This window comes from Perca flavescens, chromosome 15 (assembly GCF_004354835.1).
Source record: "Perca flavescens isolate YP-PL-M2 chromosome 15, PFLA_1.0, whole genome shotgun sequence".
In the NCBI taxonomy this organism is placed as follows: Eukaryota; Metazoa; Chordata; class Actinopteri; order Perciformes; family Percidae; genus Perca; species Perca flavescens.
The window spans coordinates 20,095,385-20,120,401 of record NC_041345.1 but is presented as its reverse complement, the minus strand read 5'-3'; the positions used below and the strand labels follow the sequence as shown (position 1 = coordinate 20,120,401).

The following is a 25,017-nucleotide window of genomic DNA, read 5'->3' as shown; positions in this document are numbered from 1 at the left end:
CTTATTAGCAAACAATTGCCAGAAGATATAGAGCAACATTAGCATTAGATTTGTCTTCTGATCACCAAGTTAAAGGAACACGCCGACTTATTGGGAATTTAGCTTATTCACCGTAACCCCCAGAGTTAGACAAGTCGATACATACCCTTCTCATCTCTGTGAGTGCTGTAAGGCTGTCTGACGGCCCCAGCGGCATCAGCCCATCAAAGAACATGCAGGTGACTGGTTCCAGCAATCCTACTGCTCCGAATAAGTGACAAAATAACGCCAACATGTTCCTATTTACATGTTGTGATTTGTAGAGTGACAGTGTGTACAAAAAACAACGTAACATAAGACACAGTCTCTTCTAACCGTAAACAAACCGGGAACTGTATTCTCAGGTGGAAGAATATAGTACTTGGGCGGAGTGATATGCTCGCAGCAAGCCTGTCTGAGAATATAGTTCCCAGTTTGTTTTCTGTTAGAAGATGGCTGTGTCTCATGTTACGTTGTTTTTTGTACACGCTGTAAATAGGTACATGTTGGCGTTATTTTGTCACTTTTGTCACAATTGGGAGCAGTAGGCTAGTTGGAACCAGTTACCTGCAGGATCTGTGCTGGGCTAAGCTAATGCTGGAACTGTCAGACAGCGTTAAAGCACACACGGAGATGAGAATGGTATGTATTGACTTTTCTTACTCTGGGGTTACGGTGAATAAGCTAAATTCCCAATAAGTCGGCGTGTTCCTTTAAGGTAAGTCCAATATTGACTCTTCTTTTAGCTTTGTCTTGGTCTTCACCAACTGAAAAACATATCTTGCTCTTCCGAAGCTAAATGCTCCATTGTGTTCACCAGCTGGTCGCTAACTTTATCTGACCACAGAAAGCATGGAGTCCATTTTTAGAGCTCATTCCCTGAAAACTGAAAAAAAGCTGCTTTCTGCGGCCAGAACCTTGCTATAAGAGTGGTGAGAGTGAACCAAACATTGAAAACAATGAGTAAAGAGATGCTTTTACTGTAAGATGAGAGGAACCGCAGAGTTGAATGATTATTCTCTGTAAGGTTGTCACAATGAGCAACCCCTTCCACACACAAGCAGTCGAGCATTTTAAAAATGCTTTACAAATAAACTTTCCTTGACATGTTGGTTGGGGTTAAAAGAAAAAAAGTCATATTAAATGGTGGAATTGGATATGGCACACAATGTGAAATTAGACCGGGGACTGCTGAGATGTTAAGTGTTACAGTCCCAGACCTTCTCTAATAGCGTGAAATGAGAACAGATCTGTTAAAGCCTCAAAGAACACAGAAATGGGATGGGATCGGCTTTATGCCGTCGTACATTACCTTACATTTATGAGACTTAATGTAAAAGTCAATGGCATCTTTAATGGCCACGGCACTGGTTGTTTTTCTCTGTTTTTTAAACGCTGGTTCCCTAATGAGCAGAGGCAGCCTCATTTGGGAGATGGAGGACAGAAAAAGGTTTCGACCTGTGGCACGAGGTCATTATGCCCCAGCTGTGTTAGGAACAGATACGCCTGTGCTGTTCTGTGCTTTGGCTGCTGGTCAGTGAGCAGAAAATGTTATCGAACAGGTGAAGCCCTTTACGGATACACTACCAAGACGGAGGTGAAGTGGTTAAATGAAATGACAAATAAGTGTGTGTTGACAGAAAGCTGCTCGGTTTGTTCTTCATGCTCTGACTTTTTGGCATTTTGTTTCATGTCCTTGTTTATCTCCTGAATTAGAAACAGAGTAATAGTGCAACATGTTTGAGATGGAGCCAAGCGTGTCAAAGCCTTGAAAGACAGCCAGTGTCCTTTCTGTCTCAGAAAATACTTTAGTTGAAGTTAATGACTGCAGTTTGAAAGACACATACAAGGGCCTCTTAGGAGTAAATGAGGTGAATGATATTTTTCACAGATCTTAATGATTTATCTTTGAATTATGATTTGTAGCCCGAAGCAATGTTGGATGTGTGTTACCATTGCTGCCATTCCTTTTGCATTTGTTTTCCTGCTAATTTCTGAATGTATTTTTTGTTATTATAGGTTTCATACAATAAGTTAAACCAGTATTATTTAAAGAGGCACACCATTTTACACAATATCTTCTTTGGCTTTGAAGGGAGAGAAAAGGTGTGTTACAAATTAGGTATGGAGTTTGAAATGTGTCAACATTTACCAGATAATAAAGAATAAAAGACACAATGAAATTGCATTATGGAAAGCGTAGGATCCAGGGTTTGGGGGCTGTCATAAATACAGACTGAAAGTCGGTTTGATTGGTATGCTGGGAAACATAGCAAAGTAGTTAATTATCCGAGCAATGTGTTTCCACGCATTGTTGTCAAGTCCCAGTACCAATTGTTAAATTTATATCAAATGACTGGGAAAGACCTCTACTGCCATTTAACAATTTTGTCTAAAGTGGTTTTACACAGTGGAGTTGGATCTAACAGCTAAGCTGCTAACAGCTGGAAATCAAAACAAACGTGATTGGTTGGTCCAGGTTGTTGCTCGTTGATTTTAAAATAGGCGATAAAGCAAAGGGTGTTTTAGTGCATGGCTATGATGTGATTGCCAGTGAAAGTGTGTAACGTAGAATGTAAGCAGCTCCTCCCTCACTCCTCCTTCTCGTCTAAAATCGTCAAATCCGCAACCAGGATGGCTGGATGGGTGACGTCACACATGCGCTGTCCATTATTATACAGTCTATGGTAGGAACCTTTCAGCAGGTAACAGGGGGTGCTGTTAATCTGAGGAGCACAAATAGTTTTTGACTGCATGATGCATTGATGTGTAAATGTAAATGTAAATGTCAATGTCAATGTAAATGTAAATGTAAATGTAAATGTTTGTTGATGGAGCTTAATGGACACATGGATTCTTGCATGTTGAGTTGAAGAACATTGTGATCAGTTAATGTCCATCAAAACGCAACAATGACTATTGGAGTCTATGATTTCAACAGAAGGCTACTGAGCGGTGTAAGGTATAAGAGAGCGCATCAGCTAGTTTACTAGCCATAGACTGTTTGTTTCAAGTCCGAATAGCAGCCCCCCCAACTTTGTAGAAGAACACTACCAAATTGCTGGAGTACCCCTTTAAAGTTTAGGGTTTGAAGAATTGTGTTTGAGCTTTGATTTAGCTATTACATATTAATATGTTGCAATAAGTTGTATCTTATTGTATACATGTGTCTTCACATGTAGTATTTCACATATTTTTACTCTTCTTTCAGCTTCTATATCACCCTTTAGTCAAGTCAATGCTGGAGGGGAAGTAGCTTTTTGAGTCCTTCAAATTGAGCTGCATAGCTCAGCTTCTGAGAGTGTAAAAAAAAAAACTCTCATTTTGGTTATGTGTCTCACACTTTTCATATTGTAGTTGTTAATTAAGATATTAATAATTTGGTTCACTGAGGCAAACTATGCTCAGAGCAAGGATTTGCTACTTTCAATACAACAATTTGCTGAATTCAGAGTGACACATCTGAAAGTGTGCAACTTTTCAGTGCAGCATTTTTGTTGACATAATGCTGTAAGCGTTGGTATAAAAACAAAACAAGTGGAAAAAAATAGTGGAAATATATTGAAAACAAGGAAAAGTGAAGTGGAGATACCATCCATAAAATACAGTGAGGAGATGATCTTGAGTCTGATCCAGCAGATGCATTTAACTCTCTTTTTCATAAGCTGTCAACTCCCACAAGGCTTCAGTTGCTGCCTGACACTGTTAAAAATATTTCCCCACCTTGATAGTTTAATGTATTTCCAGCCTGTTCAAGCCTGACATTAGCGAGGGACCAAGCATCAACAGCTCTTCTTTCTCTATCTTTGAAAAAAAAAAGATCCTCGTTTAGAACAGCGAGTCTGTCTTCCAAAGGATGCCTCTAATTGGAGGAAAAAAGGCTTCTTTCTTACAGAGCTTGAGATTTCAAATAAAGCCAATTTGCCAATGTAAGGAGTCATTAAACATGTCATTAAATCCAGCTTATTTGATATGAGTAGATGAAGCTCTGGATCCCATTTGGTCTTTGAAAAGGATGAAATTTAAACTGGTCTTATGGCAGTGAAAGACTCATGCTTGACCTGCCACACACACACACACCACACACACACGCACACACGCACGCACACACACACACACACACACACACACACACACACACACACACACACACACACACACACACTGAACACTCTGCATACACAATATGTGGGTGTATATTGTGCTTTGAAAGGAAGCCTCTTAAAGTCTATCATTTTCATACAGGAGGGCACCAAATCATCCCATTACTGAAGGAGGAAAGTATGACATTCAGCCACCAAAAGACGAGCGCTTGATGTTCTCAGACTGGTCACGCTCCTCTGTCTGACTTGCACTTCTTTGTTTCACTGTTGCAGTTGATTTTTTATTTATTTTTTTAACTCACTGGTCTGATTTGGCCTGCAGCAAGCGGCTGGTAAGTCCCAGTGGAGATGTCGGCCTAAACAGCCGGGTGTGAAGTGATTATGTGAGTGCAGTGTGAGAGATTCCTTTAGGGCCTGTGGGAAGCCTGCACATTCTTTGTTGACAGTAGCAATGAGAGAAAAAGAGAGTGAAGGAGAGAAAGGTAGAAGGGAAGGAGATGATCTAAATAGAAAGAAAATTGCTGGAGATTAAAGGATATAAAATCCCTTTCTGCAGTAAGCTGTTAGGTTGTCCTTTATTTCTTCATCCAAATATCCAATTAGCATAAGCTTTGCATTCGTGTAACTGCTAGTAACATCTTAAAACACTGTCGAATTGAATTCAGGTAACCTCCCCATATGTATAACACTGCCACCCTGTGTTTTTGCAGCCTCCAACTTATTATACTGTAAAAGTGATTTCAGAGTTGCACATTTTCCCTTTGAAACCTTTAAAATCTCACTGTGCAAACATCACAACAGTAATTAAGCACCAAGAACTCTTCATACGTCTTTATAACAATTAATTATTCACATATCATCTCACATTGTCTTAATAAGTACAGGCAAGTAATCAAATTGATTTTTTTCTTCTTTCCTTCAATGCCATTGGTCTGTTTACTCCAAAAGCATGCCCTTCAAGCATCTCCTTCTCAGAATTGAGGAGCTAAGCCGGAGAAAAGCGAGCTGCCGTTTATCGCTGCCTCGCAGACAAATCCACTCTAAATGGCCGGTGATTTTCACTCATTGGCTCAATAATCCATTTGAGAATTAACTCAGGGACTCTGACACATTGTTAAGGTTGTTTTTTTTGTTGATCCTTTTCAACAGATTCCTCTGTACACCCTTAAACTTGAAGGAGACTTGTTTGAACAACACAGAAAAATGGAAATGAATGCACATACAGAGGCATTTCAAATCAGTGAAGTACTAGTCTTTGCAGCGTCGGGGAAGTCTAATAGCCTACCTCAGATGACTGCATGTTTTCAGATGTCCTTGGTGAATCCAAGGCCAGAACTTGGATTGAGGGAGACCTGAGTCACACATGAATGGATCTCTCTCCAATTGTTTGTCCTTGTATTTGCATGGATCTGTCCTGATTAAAGACTTGGCTCAGGCCGCACCATCATTCAACATCTCATACTTTTTTCTCTTTGTTCCTTCCTCCGCCACCTTGCTGCTTTGCCCTGATGCATTCGCTGTCCACCTCTCCTGCCTGTTGTCCCTCCTCCTATAGTACACTGTGGTAATTGAGAGAGAGCAGTGGCCCTGGAGTCCTTGTGTAATCCACACTTTATAAGCACTCTAATTGAAGTGCAAATTCAATACTCCCTCATCAGCCTTTTACTGGCTATGCCTTTGCCTTCACCCCTTAGGTAATTACAAGGAGACTGGCAGTTCAATCATTTCGCTGAAAATAATGTAACAAAAACATAGCTGCATACACCAAATCATTTTACTGCGGCTGTGTCAAGAGTGTGAATGTTGGGTTCAAGCAAAAAACCTTCCTCTCTGTTGTCAGGAAGGTAACCTGTGTGATGAAGAAATTTAGAGGACTTTACCTGAACACAACACAGGATTACTCTACATTCACATTTCCCTCCTCGTGTACTGATTTGACTGAAGACATGTGCACATGCATGTTCAAAAGCGAGCATGTGCGCGTTGATACTCATGCACCACGTGCACTCACACAGTTTCCTCTTTTGTATAGTTGTAGCTATAAACACACATTCACACGGTCAAGTGAAGTGCACACACACAAACACATAACTGGTGCGTATTGGTTTGCCTATATTGCTGTGTGTCTGTGTGTGGGAGTGCAGTTTGCAGCTTTAATTAAACTTCCTCTATTTTTTCTCTGCTTGTCCCCATAGGGCCCTGTCTTCTTCCCGACCACATGCTTATTTATTTATAATTGCATTAAACTCCGGAGCTAAGCCATGGCTGAACACGGTGCCAGACCTGTGGAGTAAGCTGGGATTGTCACACAGTAATACAATTTTGTATACTGAAACATCACACCAGCTGGGAAAATTCCACATTATGAATCATTGCTGTAGATTAACAACAACAACAAGATAACAAAAGAACATTTGGATTATTATTCCAAACACCATGAGTAGCTACACAGAATGTCAACACAGATGTATATAATTTGAAACACAACCATATAAGTCGTTTGTTCAAGCAGCAATTACGACCCACTCTTATGTTTACAGGGGAGGCGCCCTCTAGTGGTCGTAGTGATCATGACCGTCACGTGCGTAACTTAAAGTGAACGTATTCAATGTACTAATTCTACCCAAATCACAATCTTTTTTGAAATATAACCAAGTGGTTTGTGTGCCTTAACCTAACCAAACTGCAACAGTTTAACAACGTTAACAACGTGTTTAAAACCGTGATACGTTTGGAAATGAGGACAGAAAACGCTTCTGTGGGCGGTGTTTCCTGCCACCACGCTATGGGTTGTATTAGAGGGTAGGAATAAACAATCTATATAGTTGTATGGTTTGGAGGACATGTTTAAAACTGTGGAAACGTGGACTGTTTTGGACAACAGAGAAGCAAATTCCACCTGTAAAAGGATCATATCAATACCCTCCTGCAGCATTTTCTTTCTCCAGAGATCAAACATTCCTGAGACAAAAACAATCCAGGTGAAATAACAACTTTTTTCTTCTTCTCTTTATTCAATTGCCAGATTTCTCTTTCCTTTTTTGTTTATCTTCCTAATTTGCTTTATCTTAAACTAAATATCCCACCAGACAAGCTTTTGGATGAGCATCACAGCAAATTCGTAGTGCATCCCAATTGCTTTTGTTCAAGTTGGATAATTGTGATTCAGATCTTCAAAAGAGAAAATCATATTATGATATTCTTATAACATTGAGAAATTGCCAGGTGATCCTACATGGGCAGCTACCCACATGTGGTGACTTAATATCCACAATATTGCGTACTCACATCTGCAACATAAGCGTGCACACCATTGTTTTCATAGCCAATTTACATGCTGGCATCAAGATCATAATCATATTATAGCACATCTTTTCATGTCATATCATCAAACCGGAAAAAGCTGTAAATCTTTAAAAAGACACTGCACTATAATTTATGTTTTGCATTATTCTCTGTACGCTTTTAATTGCTTGTTGCATTACCTCCTGTATCCTCACATGTGTTGCTTGCATATATGACCCATTTTCCTCAGGCCAATAATTAAAAAACAAACAAAAAAGCATGCATGACAGAGTCCCTGCATCTAATAGGGTTTTATTTTTTTATAAATTATATTGACTAGAATTCTGAGAATTAAGTGCAGCAATTACTGGTGACAACAAACAGTCTATCTGTGTGTGCATGTACAATAAATAACCAAGCACCCAGCTCCAAATAGAAAATGGGTACTGCATGCTGCCTTAAAGACACTTATTTTTTTTTACTTTTAGACATGTCTTCTGCATTAATGTCTGGCTACATTTTATCCTCCATATAATAAGAAATGTCACATTTTATGTGACATGTTTTATCTGCACATAGTTTTGACATCAGCCCCAAAATGTCTGCATTTGGGTCCTTCTCTTTGTTGCCCCTTTCCTTCAACATTTTGAGAATTTCAGCCAATAGTCTTTTTTATTACTCTACTAACTAATGGAAGTATTTATCACTTAGTTTTTCTAAATATAAAACAACTAAACTATTCATTTTGCACTTGAATTACATTCATGCACACAATAGAAATTTATTTTCTTGGCAGTGGTTACATGTAACTAGTACTTCTACTCTGTACTTAAGTATACTTTTTGAGATACTTTTACTTTACTTGAGTATTTTCATTTTCTTCATTTTCTGCTCCTTCATAATTCTACTCCACTACATGTCAGAGGAAAATATTTTAAGTATTTACTCCATTACATTTATCTGAAGGCTATTGTTACTAGTTACTTTGCCGATTGAGATTTTTCATTCAAAACATATATGAGTTCTAAAATATGATGCCTCTCTCTAGGCTAAAAAAAAAAAAAAAAGTTTATACTTATATACATGTATAAATATTCCTTCACCTCCACCAGCTGCAACAATAAAATTAATTGTACACAATAATGCATAAATAATCAGATTAAATCCACAAAATAAGATAACTCTGACATGGGCCATTCTGCTGCATAAGAAAAATTTTCACATTCAATACTTTAAGTAGGCCTACAATTTTCCTTAAAATGCTCCCTACTTTTACTTAGAGAAAGGATCTGCATATTTTTACATCCACTGCTCTCTGGTGTATTTCTTACTGTAATGCTAAATTTTCCTCCTGGGGGATCAATAAAGTTGTATCTCATATCTTAATTAACATTAATAAGTAATGAGTTATGTTAAAATTAAATTAAACTAAACTAAACTAATCACAGTTTGGGCACCACTGGGGGTTAAATGCAATAGAGGAGGTGGTGGTGTTGTTTTCTAGTGTAACACCCAGAGACCCTAAAACCAAAACAATCCCAGCATGGTGTAGGGCGCCTGGACACGTCATGAGCTAACCCGGAAGTGCAGTGACATTTCAAAAGTCCTCCATCCCTTTCGTGGAACAGCGAAACAAAGGTGAGTTTTATAGCTACGCAATTGTCTCTTCGCACACTTATCGTTTGTATATTGTGCTACTTTCCCCGTACAACGTGCGTTTTGCCTCGCTTTAACGCTGGGAACACTTTTACAGGGCTTAAATATTAGCCGCTAGCTGGCTAATGTTAGCAGGTAAGTAACGGCTCAGGTTTGTTATTTGAGATGTCGTTATTGTGTGGAGGACTTTTCGGGTGCTTTTTGTCATTGTCTGTGTCATATCGAGGTCTGTTGGTTGTTTGTATAATGCAAAATAATGAGCACAGAGAAGCCCGGTGCAGCATCCTCCGGCTCAGTCTGAGTATCCTGCCAAATAGTGACCCCGCCTCTGTTGCGTCTCCATGCGCAGTGCAGGGCAGCTGCAGGTTAATACATCCATGGTTGCACCTGTACAAACCACAAACCAGCGGAACACTGCAATGCAGACTCCGGTCCTAACTTTACCTCTGCAAGATGCTTGAACATTTAGCAGTAAAAGTGGTTTCAAGCCACAATGAAAATAAGTGATGTAGTGTATGTCAGTGGTGGAATGTAACTTCATTTACTCATGTAGCCTACTGTACTTAAGAACAACTTTGAGTTACTTGTACTTTTACTTGAGTGTTTTCCATTTTACGCTACTTTATACTCTTACATCTCAGATGCAAATTTTCTAATGTTTTACTACATTTAGCCTATTTGGCAGCTATGCATACAGATTATTAATACAAAATATTAATGAACTAATAAATTATGATTATTATTATGGATTAAGCTACATGGCAGTAGGCTGTATAAAGTAGTTAAAAAAAATCACCTTTACCAGCAGCAACAATAAAGTGATGTTGCACATTAATGCATCAATATTCCAATAATATATATTATTCAGAAATTCATTCAAACCATTTTACATAATGAGTTGACTTTTAGTCAAGTAAGAATTTGAATTAGTAATGGGCGATAGAAACAATATGCAATATAAACGATACAAAATTGGCCTACAATAGAGATTTTAATTATATTGCACTATTGCGATAATGCATGTTGACCTGCATTGACAGCATGTCTACCTGCGAAATTTAGAGCCACGAGCTGCAACCGGCTGCAACGCAACAAAATAATTTTCTTTGCCTAATACTGAAAGTATTTTCAGTACAGTGTCTGTTCCTTGACTAAAAAGACACCAGTTTTTCCTGTTCTTTGCATCTTGGGTGGCATTTAAGAACCAAGGACTTAAACTAAGTGTAGTGCCTTTTGGTTTGTACTAAAGAAAAGAACCCCAATACTTTAAGCTTTTTCTTTGTTAAAGTCTCTGCAACTAGTGCACTTGAAGTTTATTTAACTGCAACAATATGTTATATAATTACAGTTTTGCACAATAAATGTTCTCAAAACTACATACTACGTTTCTTTCTTTAAAAAAATACATTTATCAGTTTGGCTTTCCTTAGGGTATATTTAAACTGTTCTGAAATGGTTTTATTATTTATATATCGTGACCTATACCGTTATCGCAAAAGGCTGCAATGTATATCGCAATATGAATTTTAGGCCATATTGCCCATCCCTACTTTGAATGCTGGACTTTTACTTGTAATTACTTATATTTCTACATTGTGGTATTACTACTTGTATTTAAATAAAAGATTGGAGTATACCTTTTCCACCACTGTGTATTTTTATTTAAGCAGATCAAGAACTGTGACATACTTTTATAAGTAACCTTTTTGGGTCAGCAAGATCAATAGAATTAACCCACAGTTACTCAGGTACTTTAACTTTATTTAACTTAATTTAAAACTTTGACTTTGAGTGTGCTGAACATATAAAATATTACTACCAGTTTTGAAAGAAGTACTTAGATCTTTTACATAAGTAGCAATACCACAGTGTAAACTTCAGAATAATGTATGTTGTATCAGTGGATTATAATTAGTGAGGCATTTGTGTTTAAGCATCACTAACATTGCAGCATACTGCCAGGTTGCTTGCTTTATAATAATAATAATCATCATCATCATTTATTAGTTGATGTTAGGGCTGGGCGATAAAACGATAACGATATGTATCGCGATAGACACATAATCAATATCAATAGAAAATGCGGTCAATAAAACGTTCGATAACTTGTTTTTCTTCATCAGAAGAAACCAGAGGTTGTGAATCAAGTTTGGTTGCATGAACAAAGGCCCTCACTCTCTGGCAACCTAGCAACGTGGGGAGTGACACTCTAACAGCCAATCATGTAACAGTATCATGTTTGGTTGCGCCACATCGCTGTCTCGTGTTCTTCAATAACAGAACCGGCGTGGAGTGGAAAGTGAGTGCCGCAGCGAGCGAGGAAATCGTTGATAAAACAGGAAAAGTCAGTATGGCAGTTTTGGGGATTTTATAAGTCTGACCGTAGTCAGACCAAAAATCAGACCGTCGTCCCCACCAACACTGGTACGACCACAAACTTGTTTTACCACTTTAGCCGCGCTCACACTTTCGAGCACAGCCGTATTCGCCATCAACGTCCAACAAAATCTGCAACTGCAACACGGCACAAGCAGCAGACCGCCATGGAGAGGTACTCTGCATCAGCGCCTTACTAAACACTACAAAGACATAACGGAGGCAGACATGCTGAGCGCTGTCCAGAAGCCAGGTTACCAACCTAGCACTAAACCTGCAGAAAATAGTTTCTTCTCAGGTTTCTTATATTTAGTTAACACTTTGCACTATTTTATGACACTTTATTAAGCATTTCTTACTTACTTTTTTACTCTTTAATTTTGCACCTTAATGTTAAGAGATAATTGTTAAGTGTTCATTGTGATTTTAGACCTGTTTACATTTGAATTATTTGAGTGTTTTCCATGGTTGTGTTGACATTTCTGCTTTTATAACTGAGGGGATTATAATCAGAGCAGGGTTAAGTTTTTAAAATAAACATGTTTAAATTTAATATATTTTTCTCCTGGTCCTTATTTTAAATAGGTCATAAAATATATCAATAATTATCGATATCGACCAATATGAAAAATTTATATCGTGATACAGTTTTCAACCATATCGCCCAGCCCTAGTTGATGTATATTTTGTATCTGAATCTGCAAAGTAACTAGTTGCTAATGTTGTTCAATACATTTAGTGGAGTAGAAAGTACAATAGTTCCCTCTGAATTGTAGTGGAGTAGAAGTATAAACTAGCATAAAATGGAAATGCTAAAGTACAAGTACCTCAAAATTATATAAACTTGAATACAGTACTTGAGTAAATGTACTTAGTTAGATTCCACCACTTCTTACTACTAAGGCTAAAGAGTAAAACACCACTTTTCTAAAAACAAATGAACAAGGATGCTCCAGCCTTTTCTCCCCCGATATAGAAATACCGATCCAATAACAGTGCTGTCTTTCTCCACAATTTATTATTTCTTTTCTAAGGTAATATAATGCCAGTGATTGCTATGGCAATAGAAACTGTGTTGACAGCCCATTCAGTCTGAATGTAAACACTGAATTCTGACACTGATAAAGAAACTGGCGTATCAGGATGGTTGCCTACAAGTTAACAGCATTCAAAAGAAATGAACAAATCAGACAACAAATCAATTCACAAAAGTTAGTTTCACAGTAGAAGCAAGTAACAAAACAAAACATGTCTTTCACTAGAAAGATAAAATAATGAAATAACAAATGAGTCAACCAGAAATTGGTGGAATAAATCACAAAATGTTTCATGAAACAAGTCATTTAAAACTTCAGATTAAATAACAAGAATAGTTGGTGGAATTGTCGAATGCGTTCTTATAAAGTTGTATTTGGCAGTTACAAGTCCTGCTGTCTATTTGAATTCAGATAGTTTGCCCCACAGTGTTTTCTGCTCAGCTGGGCTGGAATTGTATGCATGTGCAGGGAGGCGTGTGGGAGTTCAGAAACACTCTGAATGGGAGTCTTGTTTGATTCCTAACAGTCTATGGGTGAAAGTATTTGAATCTCAAAGATAACTCGCCGGCTGGCTTTGCATTCTTCTCATTTTTACAGCTATTTCATACTGCTGCACAAATTCTTTACATAGCTGGTAAAGAGGGATTGTTGACACGACCATGACTTATAATGGTGTGAAAGTTTTGTTAAGCTGCAGGCAGCTCTACTTGAAATACAATACTACAACCTGTAGTCTCATTTAAGTCAGACCTGTCTATAGTCCAACAAAATTACCCTGAACTCACCACATTAAAAGGATCTGATGTCAACGTCTAGCGTAAGTAATAAAGACTAGAGATGCACCGATTACAACTTTCTAGGCCGATTCTGATTTTCTTTGAGTTAGGCCAGCCTATACCGATTTTAGCTGATTCCGATTTCATTTTTTATAACCACTTCACAGCACACACAAATATTTATTTTCTATCTTTTCTTTAATAGAACATTTTACATAGAACATTTTTTGAATAGATAATCGATCGCTATAAAATAGAACTAAATAAATTACTCCTGGTGTGGGAAATTCACACACATCTAAAGTGTTAGAACCATTTCCTTCTTTTCATATCCAATATCCAACTTAATATAATAAATATAGCCTTGCAGTATAAAGATATTTCTCAAAACACACACGCAGGCCTGTTTGAACGTCATCAGTAACGTTACCTGAAAACATAAACGTCACCACTCATTTTACACACAGTTTAGCAACAGACTAAACGCTGGGGGAAGATTACTATGTTTTTAATGTTGGTTTTGAGTGGTATGCACCCCCACTAACCTGGAAAGCGTTTTAAACAGTAACGTTAATACAGCGTGTCGGAGGAATACAGCGAGGGACAGTCACCGCAGCGTTCGCTAACGTTAGCTTCTTGTCTCATCTGTGGTCTGATAAACAGTTAATTCATCAAAGTCAGTGTGCCCAACGCTATTTTCTAATAAACTGTAGCTGTCATATTTCACGGGACCCGCGGTTTTCATGTTCCACTTATTCAGCCTCAGAGGGGAGAGAGAGAGAGCGGCTGAGATCAGTAGAGCAGACGGCTCTGAGCCGTGTATAATAACGACTTTATAACATTTCATAAACAGCTGATTGAGCGGCGGTGCGCTGATCTTGCGCGATGTTAATCATGCGGCGCCCGAGTGCATTTGACCGGCATAAAATCGGCATATGTCAGACTGACCGGCAGGTCGCCGGTCATGGCCGAGCACGTGAAAATCGGCCAATTGGTCACTGGCCGGTCAATCGGTACATCTCTAATAAAGACATATTATCCAGAGCGATAGTAGACTGTAAATACTGTAATTTTTACAAAATGGGTGACGATGCATAGAGGCAACACTTTTTTCTTTTGGCTAACCTTAAACATTTTAAGTCATATTTGAAAAAAAAAATATGCCAGAAGAAACAGAATTGGGTTCACTGGCACGCACAGCATTTAGTGAACATAACATAAAGCTCTATAGACACTACTGTTGATAATCAGGAAAAATAAAAGAAATACAGTAGGCCTTATTTGCTGCAGGCATTTTGACATGACAAAGAGGGAAAACCAGAGGCGTAATATTCAATACTAACAAGGACTGCACTCTATTTTGCTTTACTAGTTTTAGGGCCCGGTCACTGTACGCATGTGCTTGCTCAATAGACTTAAATAAAGCAGAGCCATCATTAAAGGTAATAATTAGGGCTGGGCAAGTTAACGTGTTATTATTGCGTTAACTCATTAATTAATTAACGCAGACAATTATTTTATTGCACATTAACGCAGTTTTTATTATTTCTTTTATTATTGTAAAAGTCTGTGCTGACTGCTGCCGCGCTTACAGGAACCGGAAAAAAAGAATTGGCAGATAAACAAACCAACAAACATGGAGAAGGTTACAGAACTTTTACATGGCCATTTTCATTTAAAGTTCTTCCAGACGGCGCAGTCGACGGAACCAAAGTTATTTGTAACCACTGCAAAGTTGAATTTTCTTATCACCGGAGTACTTCCAGTCTGAAATATCACCTAAATGATATACACACAGTTGATACCAGCAAATCATTCAATGAAACAAACAGTGGCGCGAAGCTTCAGCAGACTACATTAGATGCAGCGTGTGGGAGAAGTATAGATAAACAAAGGCAAGAGAAGCTAACAAATGCTAGCAAAGTGGATAACTACAGACTGCAGACCCATTTGTGTTGTGCAGGACGTCGGTCTGAGAAACATTCTGAGAATCGCAAAAAATGACGGAAGATATGAGATTCCCTCAAAACGCACCATCACAAGAAGAATACACAAGTTGTATGAAAAGGAGAGGACTGCAAAAGCGACAACTTTACAACGTGCAACCGCTGTTATTCTCAGTGGGGACTACTGGACATCACTGGGTAACCATAATTACTTCGGAGTTACAGTTTTAATGTTATGATTGTGGCTCAAGATTTTGTGGGCAGTTTTTTTTTGGTATATATAACAAACAGGATAACATGAATGCCCTGGCAGTGGCAATAAGCTTTAATTTTGTATTTGCTTTGATTACATTGTGTAAGTTGAGATTTACACTAAATATTTTATTTATCTGCTACTGTGTAAACAAAATGCTGATGTTAAGTGTTTGCAGAACAAATGTTATGGCACTTTGGTTCATATGACAGAACATTTAAAATAAAATTTTGCTATACACTACTTTTGAATTCAGTATTGGATTTTGCGTATAACAATGCAATTAATCAGGGAAATCATGCGATTAATCGCAATTAAAACTTTTAATCGTTGCCCAGCCCTAGTAATAATTATACCTGTGCTTTTCCTGCTATGACATGTCTGCTGTGAAAAAGGACCAAACAGAATGATACAAAAACAATAAAATGCATTTAAAAATGTTTTAGTCATACATGCAATAAATATTTACTATTTATCATAATTATACTATTGATGATTAAATAAGAAATATTTAATGTGCTTTTGTGTAGTCTTCCTAAATAGATTTCTGTATTTTTCTGTATTTATTTTCTTTTAAAAATTCAAACAGGTAGCTGATAGTCAGTCATTTCATTGTGTGAGCAGTCTTTCTTCTTTCAGCAGACTGAGCTACAGTCCAGTTAGTTTTTTATCTTTACTCTCTTGTATAAGGAAATGTTTTTCAAAGCCATAAAAAAACAAATTTAGCCACAGTATGTCAAGCATGGCATTTTAATAATTCTTACCAGAATTTATTATTACATTTTGTTTCACTCTTGGGGTGTTTGGATTATAAAAAACAAGTGACTTATTTTCAGAATAGTTCAAATGATTCTCAGTTTCTGGTAGACAACAAAAAATAAATTCTCACACTGAGGGAAACACTGTGTGCTTATAAAAAATATCCAGTGAACATCTGGTGGTTGAGAGTTGTTGGCAAAACTGCATTCACAAGACATAATTGGTTGAATTAATAATCACAAAATCATGTTTTTGGGTAGGTGAAAACCTTTTTGGGTTCAATAAATTCTATATAAGAGGAATACAAACAGTACAGGCCAAAAGTTTGGACACACCTTCTCATTCAATGAGTTTCCTTTATTTTCATGACTATTTACATTGTAGATTATCATTGAAGGCATCAAAACTATGAATGAACACATATGGAATTACGTACTTAACAAAAAAGTGTGAAATAACTGAAAACATGTCTTATATTTTAGATTCCTCAAAGTAGCCACCCTTTCCTTTTTTGATAGCGCTGCAAACCCTTGGTGTTCTCTCAATGAGCTTCATGAGGTAGTCACCTGAAATGGTTTTCACTTCACAGGTGTGCCTTGTCAGGGTTTATTAGTGGATTTTTTTCCCTTATTAATGGGGTTGGGACCATCAGTTGTGTTGTGCAGAAGTCAGGTTGATACACAGCCGACAGCCCTGTTGGACCACAGTTAGAATTCATATTATGGCAAGAACCAATCAGCTAAGTAAAGAGAAACGAGTGGCCATCATTACTTTAACAAATGAAGGTCAGTCAGTCCGGAAAATGTGTCCCCAAGTGCAGTCGCAAAAACCATCAAGCGCTACAACGAAACTGGCTCACATGAGGACCGCCCCAGGAAAGGAAGACCAGGAGTCACCTCTGCTGCTGAGGATAAATTCATCCGAGTCACCAGCCTCAGAAATCGCAAGTTAACAGCAGCTCAGATTAGATACCAGATGAATGCCACACAGAGTTATAGCAGCAGACACGTCTAAGAGGAGACTGCGCAAATCAGGCCTTCATGGTCAAGTAGCTGCTAGGAAACCACTGCTAAGGAGAGGCAACAAGCAGAAGAGATTTGTTTGGGCCAAGAAACACAAGGAATGGACATTAGACCAGTGGAAATCTGTGCTTTGGTCTGATGAGTCCAAATTTGAGATCTTTGGTTCCAACCGCCGTGTCTTTGTGCGACGCAGAAAAGGTGAACGGATGGATTCTACATGCCTGGTTCCCACCGTGAAGCGTGGAGGAGGAGGTGTGATGGTGTGGGGGTGCTTTTCTGGTGACACTGTTGGGGATTTATTCAAAATTGAAGGCATACTGCAACCATCATGGCTACCACAGCATCCTGCAGCGACATGCCATCCCGTCCGGTTTGCGTTTAGTTGGACCATAATTTATTTTTCAACAGGACAATGACCCCAAACACACCTCCAGGCTGTGTAAGGGCTATTTGACCAAGAAGGAGAGTGATGGAGTGCTGCGCCAGATGACCTGGCCTCCACAGTCACCGGACCTGAACCCAATCAAGATGGTTTGGGGTGAGCTGGACCGCAGAGTGAAGGCAAAAGGGCCAACAAGTGCTAAGCATCTCTGGGAACTCCTTCAAGACTGTTGGAAAACCATTTCAGTTGACTACCTCTTGAAGCTCATCAAGAGAATGCCAAGAGTGTGCAAAGCAGTAATCAAAGCAAAGGGTGGCTACTTTGAGGAATCTAAAATATAAGACATGTTTTCAGTTATTTCACACTTTTTTGTTAAGTACATAATGCCATATGTGTTCATTTATAGTTTTGATGCCTTCAGTAAGAATCTACAATGTCATGAAAATAAAGGAAACACATTGAATGAGAAGGTGTGTCCAAACTTTTGGCCTGTACTGTATATGCATGTTAACAAGATCAGTTTGGAGGGGACAGGCCAGATGCTCAGTTTCATACTGCTGAGCTGTACGCATCAAAAACAGTTATTAGACAGGTGGCCTTTCCTTAGACTTCCACCTGGCAGCTGGCAGATAGACACACTTTGTCTTTTGCTTATAGGAGTGTGTGTGGAGTGGAATGAGACCACTTGTCTTGATTTAGAAGTGCTTTTCTCGCCTGGCTGCTTGTATTCTTTTTAAACACTAGTCAAATTTAAACTCTTAGGCTGATGTGTGTCGAGCTCTCCCTCTAGTCGACTGTGTCCATTCAGCTCGGTGCTGTATATTAAACGATTCAACCACTCTGTCTGATGTTCTTTACACACAAGTGCCCAGCTTGCCGGAGCCCTCCCCTCGCCGCTTCATACACTACAAGATGCAGCCATTTGGTTTATTTACGCGAGGTGCTTCTGGAACTGCTGGGAATAGGCCAAGAGCCAATCGAAACACACGGTGGAGGCCAAGCTAATAGAACCTGACAGAAATGGAGTCATAGAGGCCGCTCAGGCATCGTAAAGCTGTCGCCGTTTAAGCCCCTAAATTTGTCGCTATTACCTGCTTGCTTCTCCCTTTACATGGCCAAAGAGTTGTGAGAAAAAGTGTAGTCAGGTGCTGGAGTTGGAGCAAGTGTTGTTACTCATCTTTTCCTGTCACATACTTGCACACATGCTTGTGCATTTTCAGCATCTAATGCAGAATGCACTGACTGTTAATGTAAGGATCAATAATATAGTATCCATCGTAGTGGTATCATGTACTTCAGAGTATGGTACATTTTACAAAACAAAATGTTTCTGCACTGCACCATTTCTTTGACTGCTGCACCGAGCTAGCCATGTACTGTATTTGTTTACACTCATATCCTTACTTGGCTGTGTGCTTTTGGGGAATTGCTTTGTTAATGGCGCTGCAGGGGAGCATGTCAACATGTGTGAGTCTTTTCTAGGTTGTCGCAGTGTAAAACGCTACAGCAGTTTGTACATCAAACACTATTTAGTCAGGGGAAAGTCATTTGAAATTGTCCCCTAGTCAGAAATCCATTGTAGAATCTCTAATGGCGCTTACCCACTGGTAGTACAAGCTCTATTCTACTCGACTGCGGTGCCCTGTCCTCCATTTTCCATTGCAGATTTAGTACCGCCTCATGCCACGCTGGCTAAACTATTTAAAAAATGGACACCCACGTCTGTCTCTAGCAATGATGACGCAGTGACTAGTGACGATTCTCTCCGACCAATCAGTAGTCTGCAGGTTTTCACGTCACCTTTTGGTATCGCCTCAGCTCGCTTGGAACCTCGCCTGAGGTGATACTAAAAAAAATTTACCTGTTTTTGTAATGGAAAACCAAAAAAGGCGAGTAGAGTCGAGCAGGTACCATGTAATGGAAAAACGCCATTTGTAAATGGAGTTTTTTTTCCACCAATGAGCCTGATTAAGAGAATATACTGTACGTAAATTCCCCTAAAATTTGGCTCATCACTTTGGACAGTCTGGCTCCTGAGCTGTGGCAGTGGATCAATTCCAAAAAAGTGTTGGGCGAAGGCATCACAGCCTACAGCTTTGGCATTTCTCTGTCTGACTTTTTGACGGACTTTTACAAATTCACATATGGGAACTGATAAATGTAGAAAACAAATGTTTGTGCGATATTTGTTTGAACCTGATTTCCACTTTAAAGTTCAAATCTTGAATTAGAGTACATCATATTTTAAATACTTATTTGACTGACATCCCACTGTTAGCTTAAAGCATGAGTAGTTAAGCTCTAGATTTAAGCACTGTCAGATGTAAAATATGAGTTTGAAATGTAGCTAATGTGGGCTGAAAGCATTCTAGTACAGAACATATGGAGGAAAGTGATCTGCATTTGTTTGGTGAAAATGTTGAAAAGCACTGATTTTCCATCCTTTAATGCTACTTCCAAGAATCTTCCTGTGTGCGGACATACTAAGACATAATTGATATAGGCAGAGGCCCACTCAAAAATGTTTCTGATTGGGCCTTTTATAGATGCAGCATGACAAGAAGCTAATTTATCACATTGCTGAACAGTTGTGAGGGAAGGCAACAAGTATTAGACAAGAAAAGAATTAGTTTGCATGAGAGCAGGGAAATTGAAATATGGATTGGGGTCGCAAATGCCTGCCAGTGCTATTGGCTGTTTCGGATATGGAGGATGAAATGTATTTTCTGTGTATGTGTGTGTCAGTGTGTGACTGATGCAGACAGTGCCGGCATCGAATGGTTTTCCAGCTTTTCTATTTTCCAATAACAAGTTGGGAGCAGGAGTGACACAGATGAAGTGAATGTTTTAAGAGGAAAAGTAATCTTAAAGACAAGCCAAGCCATTCCTCACTCTAATACGCAGCCTCATCCTCTGCTTCTCCTACATCACTGCTTCTGTCTCGGAGCCATCACGAGCCAGCTCTCTCACCATCTGCCATTTAGATGTATTTAAATCATGCATGCATGCTGAGTTTGGACCTGTGATTTGAACTGGTCAGGTCCCCGGTCTCTGCCAGGCTGCTCAGCACACCTCGTGACCCAGGAAAGCCATCTGAATATGAATTGATGACTACACATTCGGTTAAAAGTGTTACTGCCCAAACGTCAGATCCAATTCTGCTGATATTAACTGGCATTTAAGCCTAGAAAATGGTGACCCATCCTAATGGTTTGATTACCAGATCCAGCTCCGTCATGGCTGAAATATCTGATTTGACATTTGAGAAGGATGTAATTTTTAGGTAAAATGTTCTAGGCAGCTGTAATGTATTATACCCAAAAGTCAAGAGGCCTAGTCTCATTTACTCATACATGACTAGTTGCATGAAGATTGATTACAATATTACAAATTTCAAGTAATACTATACTGTTATTTAGGGTTATAAAATAGGCTATACAATCTTTTTTCCTTGCTACTGCTAGTTACCTTGCTAGTGCAAACTTTTGTTTTTGTTGCTAAGCTCGTGGCTCTCTGCTGGACGGCTGACACATGCCACTCTATCGAGGACTGGCACGCAGAGTAGGCCAGGCAGACACAGAGCTGACAACCTCGCAGGTGGATGCGGTGGAAACATGTGCGGGCTCTGTGGACCGCAAGTGGTTTCAGGAAAGTGGCTGCATGTGTCCACAACAATGCATGGAACATTGGGGCTTTGCGACTGGTACAAGTCGGCAGCTGTAGTACGTCCGAGCCTTCCAGACGGGTGAACTGGGACTCTGTCTGCTTGTCGGTTAACGGTTAATGATCGGTTAACAAGGATTGGCTATCAGTCTGAAAAATAAATCTTAATTAGCATCCCTACTGTCATTGTGTGACATCAAACATTTACTTACATATTTGTTTAATTTTTTTTTAGTGGCCTCCTAAGTTAGTAATGTGCCACCTGATATAGCCAAATAGTAATATTAAAGATAATAATAATAATAATAATAATGGAGCCAAAAGTCGATTAATTGGCCAGTTGATCGACCAAAAATGAAGTAGCAAATAATTTAGATAATTGGTTAATCGGATAGGTAATTTTTCGAGTGCCAAAAATGAACTGGTTCCTGCTTGCATGTAAATGTTTGCTGGTTTTCTTAGTCTTTTTTATAATAAATAAAAAAATAAATTAAATGTAGGGGAATCTTTCTCTATTTTCTGATATTTCTTTGAAAATGTATTGAGTGTTTAAGAACAACTGGCAGCTTATATAATATTGAAAATAATTGTTGGTTGCAATTACAAAACTTAAACTATATATGTAACACCTTTTTATACAAGAAGTGCTACTATAACTGCTTATAGATTGAAATCTGAAAAAAGAAGGAGGAGCAGACAATTTAAATAACAGTGAAATATTACAACATGCATCTAAAGAGTAGGAAGTAGCTGTGATCTTTTATGAAATATTTGCTATTTGAAGAACTAAACGAAACGACTGTAGTGCCCTCATGGAACTTCTCTTAGAAGGACCTTGTCCCAAACCAGTTGAAATAAAGTCATAGGAAGCCACTTAAGGGATTTGAATGGTCTACAATGATGTTAAGTTCACAGGTAAGAACCACTCCACCAGTGACGGACTGGGATCAAAAAACGGCCCTGGCATTTGCAACACACCGGCCCTATTTTTGTCAGTAACCTAGCTTGGAAATCAGGAACTCTGCCTTCCTAGTGAATCTTTCCACGCACCTCACTGCAGTACAATCTTGAATATTTGTGGCTGCATGCATAAAATAATTTATCAAAATTTACCAAAGACAAATTATCAGTAGTGGCCCATTGGGGTCCATAGGGGGTGGCCCTTCTGGCATATTTGCCCAAATTCCAGATGACCAGTCCATCACTGCACTCCACCTTCTTCACCCCCCACAGAAAACACTCTTTGTTAAAGGAGTTGCATGTCAAGGGTAGGGGTCTGGAAAAGAGAGGGGACAGGAGGAGGCGGAGGGAGAGTAAGAATCGTGGCTGTGAAATCGATAGTTCATACTGTTCTGAAATTGAAGTTTTTTTTTTTTTTTTTTTGGCAGAAACTGTGTTTAGAAGGTGGAATATGAAATAGCTTTGGTAGAGGCCCCTGATGTAAGCAGCAGTATTGATTTCCAAAGACCTGGTCCAATTATGGTACCTCTGGTTTTGTCATAGCCCTTTGAAGGACCTGAGTGACTCTGGTGGGGCAAAATTTTGGACATTGCCCAACGTTACCTCATCTCCTCCTCCCCGAGTGGCCGGCTGTTTCTGTCACCAAAGTCACAGGAGGAGGAAATAGAGTCTTCTGTTTCTACAGTTTTCAGAGTCTCTTTGAGGACACAGCTGCAGGATGGGAGATTTCCCCTGTTGGCAGTTCATGTTAAGAGATTCACTGGCATTACAACATAAAGAGAAAATAATCCCCTCTCTATGTGTGGTAGTATCTGTCTGCATGTGTGTCTGTTGGCAAGTGGTTCGGAGAGAAAGACTGACTGAGTGGACTGACAGAATCAGTGTCTGCGTGTGAGCAAGCCTGGCTTTGTACGTCTGTATGTGCGGGTGTGTTTTGTTACCGAACAAGGTTGGGGCTTGCATGAATGTCTGGCAGCAGCTTGCGTTGAGGTGTATTCACACATATCCCCTACAGTTTAACAGTTATTGTGAACAGCCAGCTATTACTGGAGAAATTGCAGCTGTTTTAAAGCTTTTTATTGCTGGAGGATTTACAGGGTAAAATGCTCTGTAATTCCCACCCTGGGCTCCCGCTGTGCTGTCTCTGCTGCTGACGCTGCTTTCATACTGCCCTAGTCTGGCGTCATAAGGAGAAGCGACAGGAGGCTATCAGCTCCCTCCACTCTTGAGATTCAAAAAAGAAGTTTGCTGGCATGAAAAGAAGGCTTTGCCTCTTACTCTGTCTCTCTTCCCCTTTGCTTCCTCTACAGTCACTACGTGTCCCATCTCTTCTTTCCCTTTCCTCTCCCTCCCTCAACGCTCGTCCTCCCTCCAAGTAACGGGAGTCTCATGCAATATGCTGTGTTTCCCCACTTGAGTGTTAATGAGGCAGATGAATATTCATGAAAAGCAGGCTGACATCGCTCTATGGCGATTGTGCAAAGGATGTTTGTGTGCACAGGCACTGTGGTGGCCACATTTCTGAGGGATCTGTTGTGGACATCAGGGTACTCTTGGCTCCTCTGCTAATGATGCAGATGTGCATCTCTGAATTTTGTTTTGGTAGTTTATAGTAGATGACCCCCTACCCAAGGCCTCTCCTATCTCTCTGGTGGCTGTTGGCGGAGCTTAAGTTTAGCCTCCAGCTGCTGGTGGAGGAAAGCCAGGGAGCGCGAGACTCAGAAGAGGAGCTACCTCTCAGTCTGCTGCCTACACTCGTCCTCCTCCTCTTTCTCCCTCTTGGAACGTGTGTTGTGATGTCTGCAGCCGCCAGCATTACTTTTTGAAGGACATATGAGGAAAGCATGAGGCCCATTTATGCAGCAAAAGGCAGCATGATGTGTGCTCGTCATATTTCATGCGTCGCCATTTCCTCCTGTGCTCGCTATCCCCCCCACCACACTTTTTTCATTGTCAGCTTTGTTCTGGTCTTCAGCTTCTCTTTCAACAGTCCCTATAGTAATCTCTCACTTTCTCTCTCCTCTCTTTCCTCTTTTGCGCGGCAGCCTCTCATTTGCATTTTCTCACTTACTTCTCATTCTTCCTCTTCTCTCCCTTCCATCCTTAGCCTGCGGCTTTTGCTGCGCCTCTTCCCCCTTTTATTTGCTATTACTCCTTTTTCCCCTCTCAGCCTCCCTCTTTCCTCCCTTGCTCCTCTGTAAGATATCCGCCCCCTGCAGTCTACCTCTAAAGGAGCTCCTATGGTTCTGTTAAACATCTGTTAAATCTTTGATCTCCCACCAGCCATTTTTAACATGAGGGGATGTGTGTTTATGTCTGCCACACAAGGTGGAAATGTGTGTTTGTCTGTGAGAGGGTTCTCTGCGCTTCTGCAATCAACAACAATCCGGTGCAACCAGGGCAGGACAAAACAGTGTAGAGTAAAAATTAATCGCCGGTGCAACACAGATGTCTTCTTACTTTATAGTTTATTTTTTATTTTTTAAGGTGACTAACGTTTTGATGTAAAGTTACATCTTCATCAGAGTCCTTGTCTGTCTTTCTCCTGCTGTTTGTACTGAGCAACCTTTAATTTGGGAAAGGTGAGTCTGTTGGTGCTGTAGAGGAGGACAGATAGTCTGACTGGCTCCTTTTATGTCTACTATTCGGTGACATAATAGAGGCCTTCCTGGCCCATGGTTCTTTTGGCCTCCCTGTGTTCATGAAAACTGTGGCACTGCCACTTAATATTGTCAGTTCCAGTCTAGCGGGCGTCCGTGCTGATTCTCATGCACACACACA

At 39.6% G+C, this 25,017-nt stretch overlaps 1 protein-coding gene across 1 annotated transcript in view; it reads left to right on the top strand.

Annotated features, from left to right (window-relative positions):
• Positions 1 to 8,921: 8,921 nt before the first annotated feature.
• Positions 8,922 to 25,017, top strand: part of LOC114568978 (speckle-type POZ protein) — a 98,691-nt gene continuing 82,595 nt past the window's right edge. The window contains 1 exon segment of the mRNA XM_075447448.1: positions 8,922 to 9,044. The gene's annotated coding sequence lies outside the window, so the exon portion shown is untranslated.